Source organism: Lynx rufus, unplaced genomic scaffold, assembly GCF_022079265.1.
Source record: "Lynx rufus isolate CCGP_SWC_20201006 ecotype Redwood Valley unplaced genomic scaffold, mLynRuf1.p SCAF_9, whole genome shotgun sequence".
NCBI lineage: Eukaryota > Metazoa > Chordata > Mammalia > Carnivora > Felidae > Lynx > Lynx rufus.
This window is the reverse complement of record NW_025814897.1, coordinates 8,184,772-8,198,727: the sequence shown is the minus strand read 5'-3', so window position 1 is coordinate 8,198,727 and position 13,956 is coordinate 8,184,772.

The following is a 13,956-nucleotide window of genomic DNA, read 5'->3' as shown; positions in this document are numbered from 1 at the left end:
CTTTTTCTCTCTCTATTCTCAGAGACAACTTCCTAGATCCTACATGACTAGTCTGTAGTTCATTCTTCCAAGACTAGTCTGTCTTTTGCCATTAAAGTTTATAATATCACACTCAAGCCATCCATTCCAACCCAGCAACCTATAGCCACCTGGAGTTTAAAACTTAAATCCTTCTTGGGAGTTTAAAGTTGCAAGTTTAAATCCCACTCAGAGATTCTCCAAACTTATGGAACTTCTAGCCCCTCTCTCTGCTTCCCCCTTAATTCTGTCTCGTTTTATCTCAGGGATATTATGCGGGACTAGCAGAAGGGGAGAGATCAGTGTTCATTCACACCTGCCCTTTATAGGAGTAACAACACCTTCCTCTTCTGAGGGGTTTGAAATTTAATAGGACATAGGATAGTTCCTGGGAAAATAATAGTTTGAACCATAATTAATTAATTAAATTTATATTTTCTTATTACTGTTCCTTTGCTTGATACAGACTCCTTAAAAAAGCGTATGAAATAGGGCAAAGATAGAAAGGTGAAAGAGAAACTTAAGATTTCAAAGTCAAAGAAAATAGGGATGTTCTTTTTTACATTTCCCGTGGCACCTAGGAGAGAGGGAAAAAGAAGAGAAATAACATTTACTAGGCACCTCCAAATTGCCAGATGTTTTACAAAGCTTTTCATGTTACTCCAAAAACTAGAGAGCACGTTCAAGGTGGCCAATCAATTGGCCGAATATTCTACAACTCATAAATGCTAAGCTGGAATTTAAATCAAGTGATGTTGCAACTGACACTTTAACCTTCCTCATGGGTCTGGAGTTGCATGACCTCGACCTTGCTGGCTTTAGCTTCAACATTTGGGAAATGGTTAGACTGGAATGAGCCTCCTAAAAATACTTCCAGTGAAAAGTCAGCGTCCCAGCTATCATCACTCCCATGTTATCCATGGATAAAATGTGGATGTTGTTCCCTAGGAATTTTCTGAATCCAGGTACATCTAAATAAAAAGAGTTGTGATATTTTTATCTATACTACCTACATTTATATCTATCTATATCTATATCCATATCTATATATATTTATATCATCTATATCTATATCTATATCTATGGATACTGGAATATTATCCATATAAAAGAATGAAATGTTGCCACTTGCCATGACATGGATGGACCTAGAGGGTATAATGCTAAGTGGAATAAGTCCGAGGAAGACAAATATAGCATGATTTCACTATTATGTGGACTTTAAGAAACAAAACAAATAAGCAAAGGTAAAAAAGAGAGAGAGAGGAAGAGACAAGCCAAGAAAGAGACTCTTAACTACAGAGAACATACTGATAGTTATCAGAGAGGAGGTGGATGGAGATGGGGATTAAAGAGTATATTGAGGCTTCTGGGAAGATGGCGGCGTAGGAGGATGCTGAGCTCACCACGTCCTGCGGATCACTTAGATTCCACCCACACCTGCCTAAATAACCCAGAAAATCACCAGAAGACTAGCAGAATGGAGTCTCCGGAGCCAAGAGCAGACGAGAGGCCCACGGAAGAGGGTAGGAAGGGCGGAGAGGCGGTGCGCGCTCCACGGACCGGCGGGAAGGAGCCGGAGTGGAGGGGCGGCCCGCTGGCCAAGCAGAGCCCCTGAGTCTGGCTGGCAAAAGCAGAGGGGCCGGACGGAGTGTGTTCGGACAGTAAGCAGGACTTAACATCTGAGAAGTTATAAGTTAACAGCTCTGCTCGGAAAGCAGGAGGGCTGGAAGACAACGGGAGGGAGAGTTGTTGAGCCCCGGAGGACAGAGTGCAGCTTGAGGGGGAACAAAGGTGGCTCGCCAGCGCCATCTCCCTCGCCCATCCCCCAGCCAAAATCCCAAAGGGTACTGGTTCCTGCCAGGAAACTGGTTTGCACCGTGCAAACACCGAAGGCTGTGCTTCTGCAGATCCATCCCTCCGGCGGGTCTGACTCCCTCCTGGTGCCATAGGGCCCCTCCCGAAGCAGATCACCAAAGGATAAGCGAGCTGAGCCTACCCCTCCTGCCCCCCTGCACCTTGCAGATCCACCCCAGCTAATATGCCAGATCCCCAGCACCACAAGCCTGGCAGTGTGCAAGTAGCCCACATGGGCCACCCCACCCCACAGTGAATTCCGCCCCTAGGAGAGGGAAAGAGAAGGCACACACCAGTCTGACTGTGGCCCCGCCCACCAATCCAAGTTATTCAAGACAGCACAGGGGAAGTGCTCCGAAGTTCTGCACCACTCCAGGGACTATCCAAAATGACCAAATGGAAGAATTCCCCTCAAAAAAAGTCCAGGAAATAACGACAGCTAACGAACTGATCAAAAACGATTTAAACAATATAACAGAAAGTGAATTTAGAATAATAGTCATAAAATTAATCGCTGGGTTTGAAAACAGTACAGAGGACAGCAGAGAATCTCTTGCTACAGAGATCAAGGGACTAAGGAACAGCCAGGAAGAGCTAAAAAATGCTACTAACGAGCTGCAAAATATAATGGAGACGACCACAGCTCGAATTGAAGAGGCAGAGGAGAGAATAGGTGAACTAGAAGATAAAGTTATGGAAAAAGAGGAAGCTGAGAAAAAGAGAGATAAAAAAAAATCCAGGAGTATGAGGGGAAAATTAGAGAACTAAGTGATGCACTAAAGAGAAATAATATATGCATAATTGGTATTCCAGAGGAGGAAGAGAGAGGGAAAGGTGCTAAAGGTGTACTTGAAGAAATAATAGCTGAGAACTTCCCAGATCTGGGGAAGGAAAAAGGCACTGAAATCCAAGAGGCACAGAGAACTCCCTTCAGACGTAACTTGAATCAATCTTCTGCACGACATATCATAGTGAAACTGGCAAAATACAAGGATAAAGAGAAAATTCTGAAAGCAGCTAGGGATAAACGTGCTCTAACATATAAAGGGAGACCTATAAGACTCGTGACCGATCTCTCTACTGAAACTTGGCAGGCCAGAAAGGAATGGCAGGAGATCTTCAATGTGTTGAACAGAAAAAATATGCAGCTGAGAATCCTTTATCCAGCAAGTCTCATTGAGAATAGAAGGAGAGATAAAGGTCTTCCCAAAAAAACAAAAACTGAAGGAATTCGTCACCACTAAACCAGCCCTACAAGAGACCCTAAGGGGGATCCTGTGAGACAAAGTACCAGAGACATCGCTACAAGCATGAAACCTACGGACATCACAATGACTCTAAACCCATATCTTTCTATAATAACACTGAATGTAAATGGACTAAATGTGCCAACCAAAAGACACAGGGTATCAGAGTGGATAAAAAAGCAAGACCCATCTATTTGCTGTCTACAAGAGACTCATTTTAGGCCTGAGGACACCTTCAGATTGAAAGTGAGGGGATGGAGAACTATTTATCATGCTACTGGAAGTCAAAAGAAAGCTGGAGTAGCCATACTTATATCAGACAAACTAGACTTTAAATTACAGGCTGTAACAAGAGATGAAGAAGGGCATTATATAATGATAACAGGGTCTATCCATCAAGAAGAGCTAACAGTTATGAATGTCTATGCGCCGAATACGGGAGCCCCCAAATGTATAAAACAATTACTCACAAACATAAGCAACCTTATTGACAAGAATGTGGTAATTGCAGGGGACTTTAACACCCCACTCACAGCAATGGATAGATCATCTAGACACACGGTCAATAAAGAAACAAGAGCCCTGAATGATACATTGGATCAGATGGACTTGACAGAGATATTAAGAACTCTGCATCCCAAAGAAACAGGATATACTTTCTTCTCGAGTGCACATGGAACATTCTCCAAGATAGATCACATACTGGGTCACAAAACAGCCCTTCATAAGTATACAAGAATTGAGATCATACCATGCATACTTTCAGACCGCAATGCTATGAAGCTTGAAATCAACCACAGGAAAAAGTCTGGAAAACCTCCCAAAGCATGGAGGTTAAAGAACACCCTACTAAAGAATGAATGGGTCAACCAGGCAATTAGAGAAGAAATTAAAAAATATATGGAAACAAACAAAAATGAAAATACAACAATCCAAAAGTTTTGGGATGCAGCGAAGGCAGTCCTGAGAGGAAAATATATTGCAATCCAGGCCTACCTCAAGAAACAAGAAAAATCCCAAATACAAAATCTAACAGCACACCTAAAGGAAATAGAAGCAGAACAGCAAAGACACCCCAAACCCAGCGGAAGAAGAGAAATAATAAAGATCAGAGCAGAAATAAACAATATAGAATCTAGAAAACAGCAGAGCAGATCAATGAAACCAAGAGTTGGTTTTTTGAAAAAAATAAAGAAAATTGATAAACCTCTAGCCAGGCTTCTCAAAAAGAAAAGGGAGATGACCCAAATAGATAAAATCATGAATGAAAATGGAATTATTACAACCAATCCCTCAGAAATACAAGCAATTATCAGGGAATACTATGAAAAATGATATGCCAACAAACTAGACAACCTGGAAGAAATGGACAAATTCCTAAGCACCCACACACATCCAAAACTCAAAGAGGAAGAAATAGAAAGCTTGAACAGACCCATAACCAGTGAAGAAATTGAATCAGTTATCAAAAATCTCCCAACAAATAAGAGTTCAGGACCAGATGGCTTCCCTGGGGAATTCTACCAGATATTTAAAGCAGAGATAATACCTATCCTTCTCAAGCTGTTCCAAAAAATAGAAAGGGAAGGAAAACTTCTAGACTCATTCTATGAAGCCAGTATTACTTTGATTCCTAAACCAGACAGAGACCCAGTAAAAAAAGAGAACTACAGGCCAATATCCCTGATGAATATGGATGCAAAAATTCTCAACAAGATACTAGCAAATCGAATTCAACAGCATATAAAAAGAATTATTCACCATGATCAAGTGGGATTCATTCCTGGGATGCAGGGCTGGTTCAGTATTCGCAAATCAATCAATGTGATACATCACATTAATAAAAGAAAAGATAAGAACCATATGATCCTGTCAATCGATGCAGAAAAGGCCTTTGACAAAATTCAGCAACCTTTCTTAATAAAAACCCTCGAGAGTGTCGGGGTAGAAGGAACATACTTAAACATCATAAAAGCCATTTATGAAAAGCCCACAGCTAACATCATCCTCAATGCGGAAAAACTGAGAGCTTTTCCCCTGAGATCAGGAACACGACAGGGATGTCCACTCTCACCGCTGTTGTTTAACATAGTGTTGGAAGTGATAGCATCAGCAATTAGACAACAAAAGGAAATCGAAGGCATCAAAATTGGCAAAGATGAAGTCAAGCTTTCACTTTTTGCAGATGACATATTATCCATGGAAAATCTGATAGACTCCACCAAAAGTCTGCTAGAACTGATACATGAATTCAGCAAAATTGCAGGATATAAAATCAATGCACAGAAATCAGTTGCATTCTTACACACTAATAATGAAGCAACAGAAAGACAAATAAAGAAACTGATCCCATTCACAATTGCACCAAGAAGCATAGAATACCTTGGGATAAATCTAACCAAAGATGTACGAGATCTGCATGCTGAAAACTATAGAAAGCTTATGAAGGAAATTGAAGAAGATATAAAGAAATGGAAAAACATTCCATGCTCATGGGTTGGAAGAATAAATATTGTTAAAATGTCAATAATGCCCAAAGCTATCTACACATTCAATGCAATCCCAATCAAAATTGCACCAGCATTCTTCTCGAAGCCAGAAGAAGCAATCCTAAAATTCATATGGAACCACAAAAGGCCCCGAATAGCCAAACTAATTTTGAAGAAGAAGACCAAAGCAGGAGGCATCACAATCCCAGACTTTAGCCTCTACCACAAAGCTGTAATCATCAAGACAGCATGGTGTTGGCATAAAAACAGACACATAGACCAATGGAATAGAATAGAAACCCCAGAACTAGACCCACAAAAGTATGGCCAACTCATCTTTGACAAAGCAGGAAAGAATATCCAATGGAAAAAAGACAGTCTCTTCAGCAAGTGGTGCTGGGAGAACTGGACAGCAACATGCAGAAGGTTGAAACTAGACCACTTTCTTACACCATTCACAAAAATTAACTCAAAATGGATAAAGGACTTGAATGTGAGACAGGAAACCGTCAAAACACTAGAGGAGAAGGCAGGAAAAGACCTCTCTGACCTCAGCCGCAGCAATTTCTTACTTGACACATCCTCAAAGGCAAGGGAATTAAAAGCAAAAATGAACTATTGGGACCCCATGAAGATAAAAAGCTTCTGCACAGCAAAGGAAACAATCAACAAAACTAAAAGGCAACCAACGGAATGGGAAAAGATATTTGCAAATGACATATCGGACAAAGGGCTAGTATCCAAAATCTATAAAGGGCTCACCAAACTCCACACCCAAAAACCAAACAATCCAGTGAAGAAATGGGTAGAAAACATGAATAGACACTTCTCTAAAGAAGACATCCGGATGGCCAACAGGCACATGAAAAGATGCTCAACGTTGCTCCTCATCAGGTAAATACAAATCAAAACCACACTCAGATATCACCTCACGCTAGTCAGAGTGGCCAAAATGAACAAATCAGGAGACTATAGATGCTGGCGAGGATGTGGAGAAATGGGAACCCTCTTGCACTGTTGGTGGGAATGCAAATTGGTGCAGCCGCTCTGGAAAACAGTGCGGAGGTTCCTCAAAAAATTAAAAGTAGACCTACCCTATGACCCAGCAGTAGCACTGCTAGGAATTTATCCAAGGGATACAGGAGTACTGATGCATAGGGGCACTTGTACCCCAATGTTTATAGCAGCACTCTCAACAATAGCCAAATTGTGGAAAAAGCCTCAATGTCCATCAACTGATGAATGGATAAAGAAATTGTGGTTTATATACACAATGGAGTACTACGTGGCAATGAGAAAGAACGAAATATGGCCCTTTGTAGCAACGTGGATGGAACTGGAGAGTCTTATCGTAAGTGAAAAAAGCCATACAGAGAAAGACAGATACCATATGTTTTCACTCTTATGTGGATCCTGAGAAACTTAACAGGAACCCATGGGGGAGGGGAAGGAAAAAAAAAAAGAAAAAAAAGAGGTTAGAGTGGGAAAGAGAGCCAAAGCATAAGAGACTCTTAAAAACTGAGAACAAACTGAGGGTTGATGGGGGTGGGAGGGAGGGTAGGGTAGGTGATGGGCATTGAAGAGGGCATCCTTTGGGATGAGCACTAGATATTGTATGGAAACTAATTTGACAATAAATTTCATATAATAAAAAAATAAATAAATAAATAAAATAAAAAAAGAGTATATTGATAATGATGAAAAATAATAAAATGATAGAAAGGCAATAAAATAAACAAGTGAAAAAAGCTCATAATTGGGAAACGAACTTTATTAAACCAATTTTATAGTAACAACAATAAAATTGTGCAAAATTGAAAAACAATTGTATCTGGGTATTTCGTGTTAACTATTTTTTATAAATATTTTTAACTTTATTTTGAGAGAGGGAGAGAGAGAACAAGTGAGCAGGGGAGGGGCAGAGAGAGAGAGAGGGAGAGAGAGAATCCCAAGCAGGCTCTGCACTGTCAGCACAGAGCCTGATGTGGGGCTGGAACTCACAAACCATGAGATCATGACCTGAGGCAAAACCAAGAGTCGGATGCTTAACCAACTGAGCCACCCAGATGCCCCTCATATAACTTTTTAATACTCCGTATTAGCAACATATATTTTAAAGCTATTCAATGTTTGATAAAACCGGGAATTAAAACTATAAAAAGTAAACACAAAGGAATATATCTTTTCACTTAACAATCCTACATTTGTATTCTACAGAAAAAAAATACCAAGATTATATAAAGATTTATCCTCCAGGATGGTAACTGGGATGGTATTTGTAAGTGAAAAAGTAAAAAAGCCTAGATATTCATTAATAGGTATCTTGATGATGATGGGATAGCACATAGCCATTCAGAGTATGCATGGTTTAGAAGAAAGATGTGCATACATATACATGATACATATACATATATATACATATACATATACACATATATGTACATATATATGAAAATGTAAGTTGTAGAATAAAACATGCATGATTCCACATTTGGGAAAGAAAGTTCCTATGCTGAGGTCCTAAACCCTCATACCTCAGGATGAGACCTTATTTGGAAATTCAGCCATTGCACGTGTAATGAGTTAAGATGCGATCATGTTGGAGTAGCATGGGTCCTAATCCAATGAGTGGGGTCATTATAAGAGAAAGCAGGAACATGGACACATGAAGGAAAGGCAGTCACACGAAGAAACAGACACTCCCACAGGGAGAAATCAGCATAAATATGAAGTCAGAGATTGGGGTGAGGCAACTACAAGTCAAGGAGAGAGGAGACAGGAGCAGGTTCTCCCTCCAAGCCCTTGGAAGGAACCAGCCCTGCCCACACCTTGATGTGAGACTTCCAGCCCCCAGAACTAGGAGACAGTGTCTGCTGTTTAAGCCTTAAGCCCCTCACCCCCAAAGAAATTGTTGTCTACACTCTAACCAGATTCCTGCTGTCTTGTCTCAGTTTTTTTGACAATATAAAATGCCACAGTCTAATTGTTTGGGGCAAACTTTATTCAGGATGGCACCAGTACGCTTTCGAAGGTGACTTTCTCATCATTCCATGCCTCTGGTTATTCAGAGGACTTTACTAGCACCTCTGAAAATAGACCAGCCTCCAGTCAGATTCAGTAGGAGAAATGAGTTTGACCATTTGAATAGCAGTATGAAATAAAATTGACAGATACTTAATTGAGAACGCCTCTGCTCTCTACCTACTGATTTTCTAAAATAAACCAACATATCAGCTGATGGACAGATTAAAAATCAATGGGAAATTAGAAGGGTAATGTCTGTCTCAAAAAATATGACTTGACACAATGTTCTAATAACTTAGAGCAACCAAAGCACTTGAAAAATTAATGTGAAACCCACCATCGATCATTTCAGATTTTTATGGCCAAGGAAATGCATTTGTATAACTCGATTGCTCAAATGCATAGCAACATCAGGTTTCAGACCCAGAGAAGGGGAGTTTAGATGAAACCAGCACTGACCTTTGCTGCTGGTGAGAATCAGAATCAGCATCTCTGAGCACTTCTTCTTTTACATTGTTCTTAATTGGACAGTATTAGAGAAATGGCAAGAAATAGGACTTGATATTGATGGAAATGGCTTTAACGGATGGGAGTATTGTGACACAGTAATTCCAAGGTTTCCTAATTTGAAAGTGGCTGAATTGTACTTTTTAAAAACTAGATAGTATTTTTATGAACTAATCTCGGGAGGAGACATAGCCAACAAATGTCTAAAATTGATCTATAAAATTTCACTATCGCAGGGATCCAATTACATGAAAATTCAGGTCTCTAACTATGCACATGAAAAAGACAATTGGTCAGCGGTCTAACAGCCTCAGACAGAAATACCAGACAAGTCTGAGAATTGTCAGCACGATACAGAAGCCACAAATTAGGCTGTCAAAGGCCAGTCCCCTTCAATAATTATCCTGTATACACCAGGATCTACAGGAAGAAGAAACCCCTGGAAAAAAAATCCTTACAGGGTCAGGCAAGAACTTCAAGTAAGCCACACTGGCATGAACAGAAACTGCCAAGGGATTTGAGAATTAAGGTCAGTCATAAGCTGGACCTGACAAACCCATAAGAAACTGGCCAAAGAACAGAATATCTGATACTCTGGGGCCACTCTGGCGTTCAGAGTCCTGCTAATCCTTGTCTGTGAGGCTCAGAGCTTATGCTTTGCATCCTAGTCTATTACATGCAACACTGCCCCCCTTACACGCATAAAACATTCTCCTCCCCTACACACACACACACACACACACACACACACACACACACACACACAGACACTAACCAGCACTGGCCAGGAATATGATAGAAAAATGGTCACATTACCAAGATAATTATTTACTTAGCTTTTCTTCCTGACTCTTGATCTTCATGAGTATTCTTTTCCACTCTTGGGTCCCAAGACTTCATTGCTTTCTGAGTCTTCTCCCAAGAAAAGCAAGCACTGGTCTATACCACTATTATCCTTTGACAGAAATCTACTCATTGGTATGAGAAGAGATGTAAACCACCCATCTCCATACTCAACACACTTTTCTTTGGGAAGGATGCTTTATCCCATGGGATGGTTATCTATGGGCCATCAGAGCCATCCAGGAGGGCCACAGCTGAAGAAACGGATCTCTTGCTGGAGAAGGTGGACATTGGGAAAAGGGGCACAGTGCAGAACAGAACCAAGGTTATCCAATGTAAACTAATATGGGTTTGAACACTGCTTCTAATATTGGTAAACCACATGAAATATGGGAAACATTGTGCTAGACCCTAAATTCATCTCATACCTAGAGATGTCCTAAAAATAAATATTTTAGCTATTTTAAGCTATCCAAAGGAATAATTTCCCTGTTGACACTTTGCACTGACCCCAAACATCAACCATGACCTCAGTGTATTCTCTCCCCTTACCTATGTCTTTACTGCTCTATATTCTTCCATTTGATTCACCACTGCAGTCACTGTTATCACTACCACATCACAGTGGCTGCTGGATGGCTAACCCATTGCCTCACGGCCCAGAATTTCTGCCACACAAACCACATGGTGGCCAGGACACCCAGCAGACTTAGGGAGCAGGGAATAGTTGCTTTAGAAGCCATCTAGTGAGGTGATGATAAGTGTGAGAGCAGAGTGCCCTCAGAGTTGGGCTCAGAAGAGTTGTTACAGAAGGGGGACAATAATACAAAGTGTCATTGTTCAAAGTGTTTGCTGCCCTCCTTGCGAAAGCATTCTCTGCCCTGCCCAACTGCCTAGCCATGCAACCTGTAGCAACTGATGAAGTGAGTGCAAGTGTTGGTGTCCCTTCAGAGAAGAAGCCCTAGGGGATAGTGTGTCATAGTCCATGTTATCCCTCTGTTCCATGTGCCACAGTGACCATACTGATCCATAATAGAGACTACTCCACGTGCCTGAGTCCTAAGGCAGAGCCATCAGGGAGGAAAGCTACACAGTAGATCTATCTGTCTGTCTATCTGTCTATCCATCTATCTATATCTATCTATCTATCTATCTATCTATCTATCATCTACTTATCTAACAATCAATTAATAAGCTTTTATCATTGTGAGCCACTATGATTTTGGGGTTTTTATCTTGCCTCAGTCTAGCCTAACCTGTTCTGCTGTGATAAGAGAATGTCAGGAATAGAGTAATTCTAGCCAATGACGAATGATATTCAGGGTGTGTGTGTGTGTCTGAGTGTGTGTGCATGCATACACAAATGTGAGGTCGAACACTGCACAGGAAAAAAGGTCAACAGTAACAAAGATGACAAATAATCAAGTAAAAGATAAACTAAAAATGTGATATAGTTTGGCTGTAAGAGTAATAGTGATTACAGTCATTGTTGTGAACTGTTTACCTTTTAGACTGATTTGTATGCAACATAATAAAAATTATGCATAGCATTAAAACATGCACCTGGTTAACTCTGTTGCAGGCTTTGTTTGATTACAACAATACCTAATATACCTCTAAACGTGTATATTCAATCTTTGTAATTTGTTGTTCATGTAGCAATTTAAAATAATCTGTGAAAACATTCCCATTAAAAGGGTCATATTAGGAAGCACACTGTGGGTGAGTGTATAGAACAAAAGGAGGATGTGTAACTAAAAAGAGAAAAATGGGAATCTGAGTAAATGAGTAGGATTAGTCTGATCCTGGCCCAAACCATGTAAACATGTATTTATTGCATTGTGTTTCCTCTATCATTCGAGTGAATCTCATCCATACTCATAGCTTTGACTACCAGCAATTGATTAATATCTTCAAAAATTATACCCCAGCCCATTCAGCTTCCATGAACTCTATACATAGAATGCCAACTTCCTGTCCATCTTTTCTACTTGGGTGTCTCCAAGGTACCCCAACCCCAACATACTCTAGATCAGAGTCATGGTCTTCCTCTTAAGTTGGTTCTCTTCCTTCCCCCCTTTCTCTTTCCCACCCTTGCCTTAACCTTTAACTACTGTTGATTTTACCCTCTAAATATTTTCATTCTACCCCCTTATTTACAGCTATGCTTTTGCAACCTTAGTCCAAGTTATCGTCATCCCCAGTCTCAAAGAGCCTAACTGGTCTACCCACATCTACTGTGTCCTCTCCGGTTTATCATTCACATTGCCTTTAGGGTGATTTGTAACAAAGTACAGGTCTCATTATTTTACCTCATTGTTTAGAATCCTTAAGTGGTTTCCACTGCTCTTACGGAAGACCAAAATGTTTATCCACTCCCTGCAGTGGGTATCTGTTACCTCCCCCACCCACTCCCCTCTTACTTGCAGAAATCCCTCTCCAATCTGGTGAGCTACCTACCACTTAGCTCCATCTTCCCCACATAGGAAGAGCATGAGACCCACCCCGGCATGTAAGAGTACTTCAGTGACTGGCTCAGAATTGGGCATTATCTCCACAGGAGGGGTCAGTGGCAGCCCTATTCTGGCAATTAATACGAATCCTGGGATAATGAAGGCCTCTCATCTTCTGAGATAAGAGCTTTGAAGTCTGTCTCCAGGGTTGGTCTTCTCCACCATGAGGAGAAAGCCTGGCTGAGAAAGCAGCTCATGCAGGAGATAAGCAAGTTAAGAGATGAAGAGACAGGTTAGTGGTGACATTTGTTTGGGCCAGGGCTGGAAGCCAGTGCCAGATCCTGGCTCTCCCACTCACATGAGTGTTTATGTTCCTTTTTGACTGAGGCTAATTTAAATTGAGTTAACATCACAACTAAGGGTCCTTCACGAGAGGGAATCTTCCTCCCCTCCCTCATCTCACACCAGGTTAATTCCTTCGGCCCTTGGCCTAGACGTTACTTCTACAGGGAAATGCTTCCTAATCCTCCAAATAAGGTAAGGCATCTCTGTTATGTTTGCTCATTCTCCTTATCTCCATCTGTGATGATAGATTTATTTATACACTTCCATCTGTGATTACAGGATTTTTCTCTGTCTCCCCTAAGAGACTCCAAGCTCCATGAGGTCACACTGTGGTGCCCCCACCATGCTTGGTGACTTGTACTGTGCCTGGCAAGAGACTTTTGTTGACTGAATGAAGAGAGAGTAACTTGGTGTCAGGCACTGTGCTAAGTGCTTTTGTACACCTTGTGTTTTATTTTACTTATTTTATTTTATTCTATTCTATTCTATTCTATTCTATTCTATTTTATTTTATTTTTAGAGAGAGAAAGAGAAAGAGCATGCAGGGGAGAGGGGCAGAGGGAAAGAGAGAAAGAATCTTATGCAGGCTCCACACTCAGTGCTGAGCTCGAAGCGGGGCTCACTCCTATGACCCTGGGATCATGACCTGAGCAGAAATCAAGAGTCACTGAATTGACTGAGCCACCCAGGTGCCCCCAAATTATCTCATTTAAACTTTACCGCAATCTGTGGCAAATGCTCTGTGATCCATTTACAAATGTGGACACTGAGGCATGGATATGTTAAGAAACACTGGCAAATGAATAGAAAGAGAGCAATCCAGGACACAAAATGAGGTCTCGTTCCAAATGCAGAGATCTTTTTCTCGTGCCACTTTTGAGAGGCCTCCTGTCAATTTGCAGTCTCTCCTTTCCCTACAAAATGCCTGTCTTGACTCCAGTTCCTACAGTATTTTACTCTCTTCTATCTTTTATTTAAATTGGCAGCTCATTAGGTTTAACGTGTTCCAGAAATATTTTCAGCCTTACCTGGAAACTGGAAACATACACCTTTTACTCCAAAAAAGTTCTCAAGATCCAGAAGAAAGAACATTTTTTTTCTCAGGGCAATGGTTCTTGTTTGGGGGTTTAGGGTCTGTCTTGAGCTTCCTCATATTTTTCTATACTAGTCAGT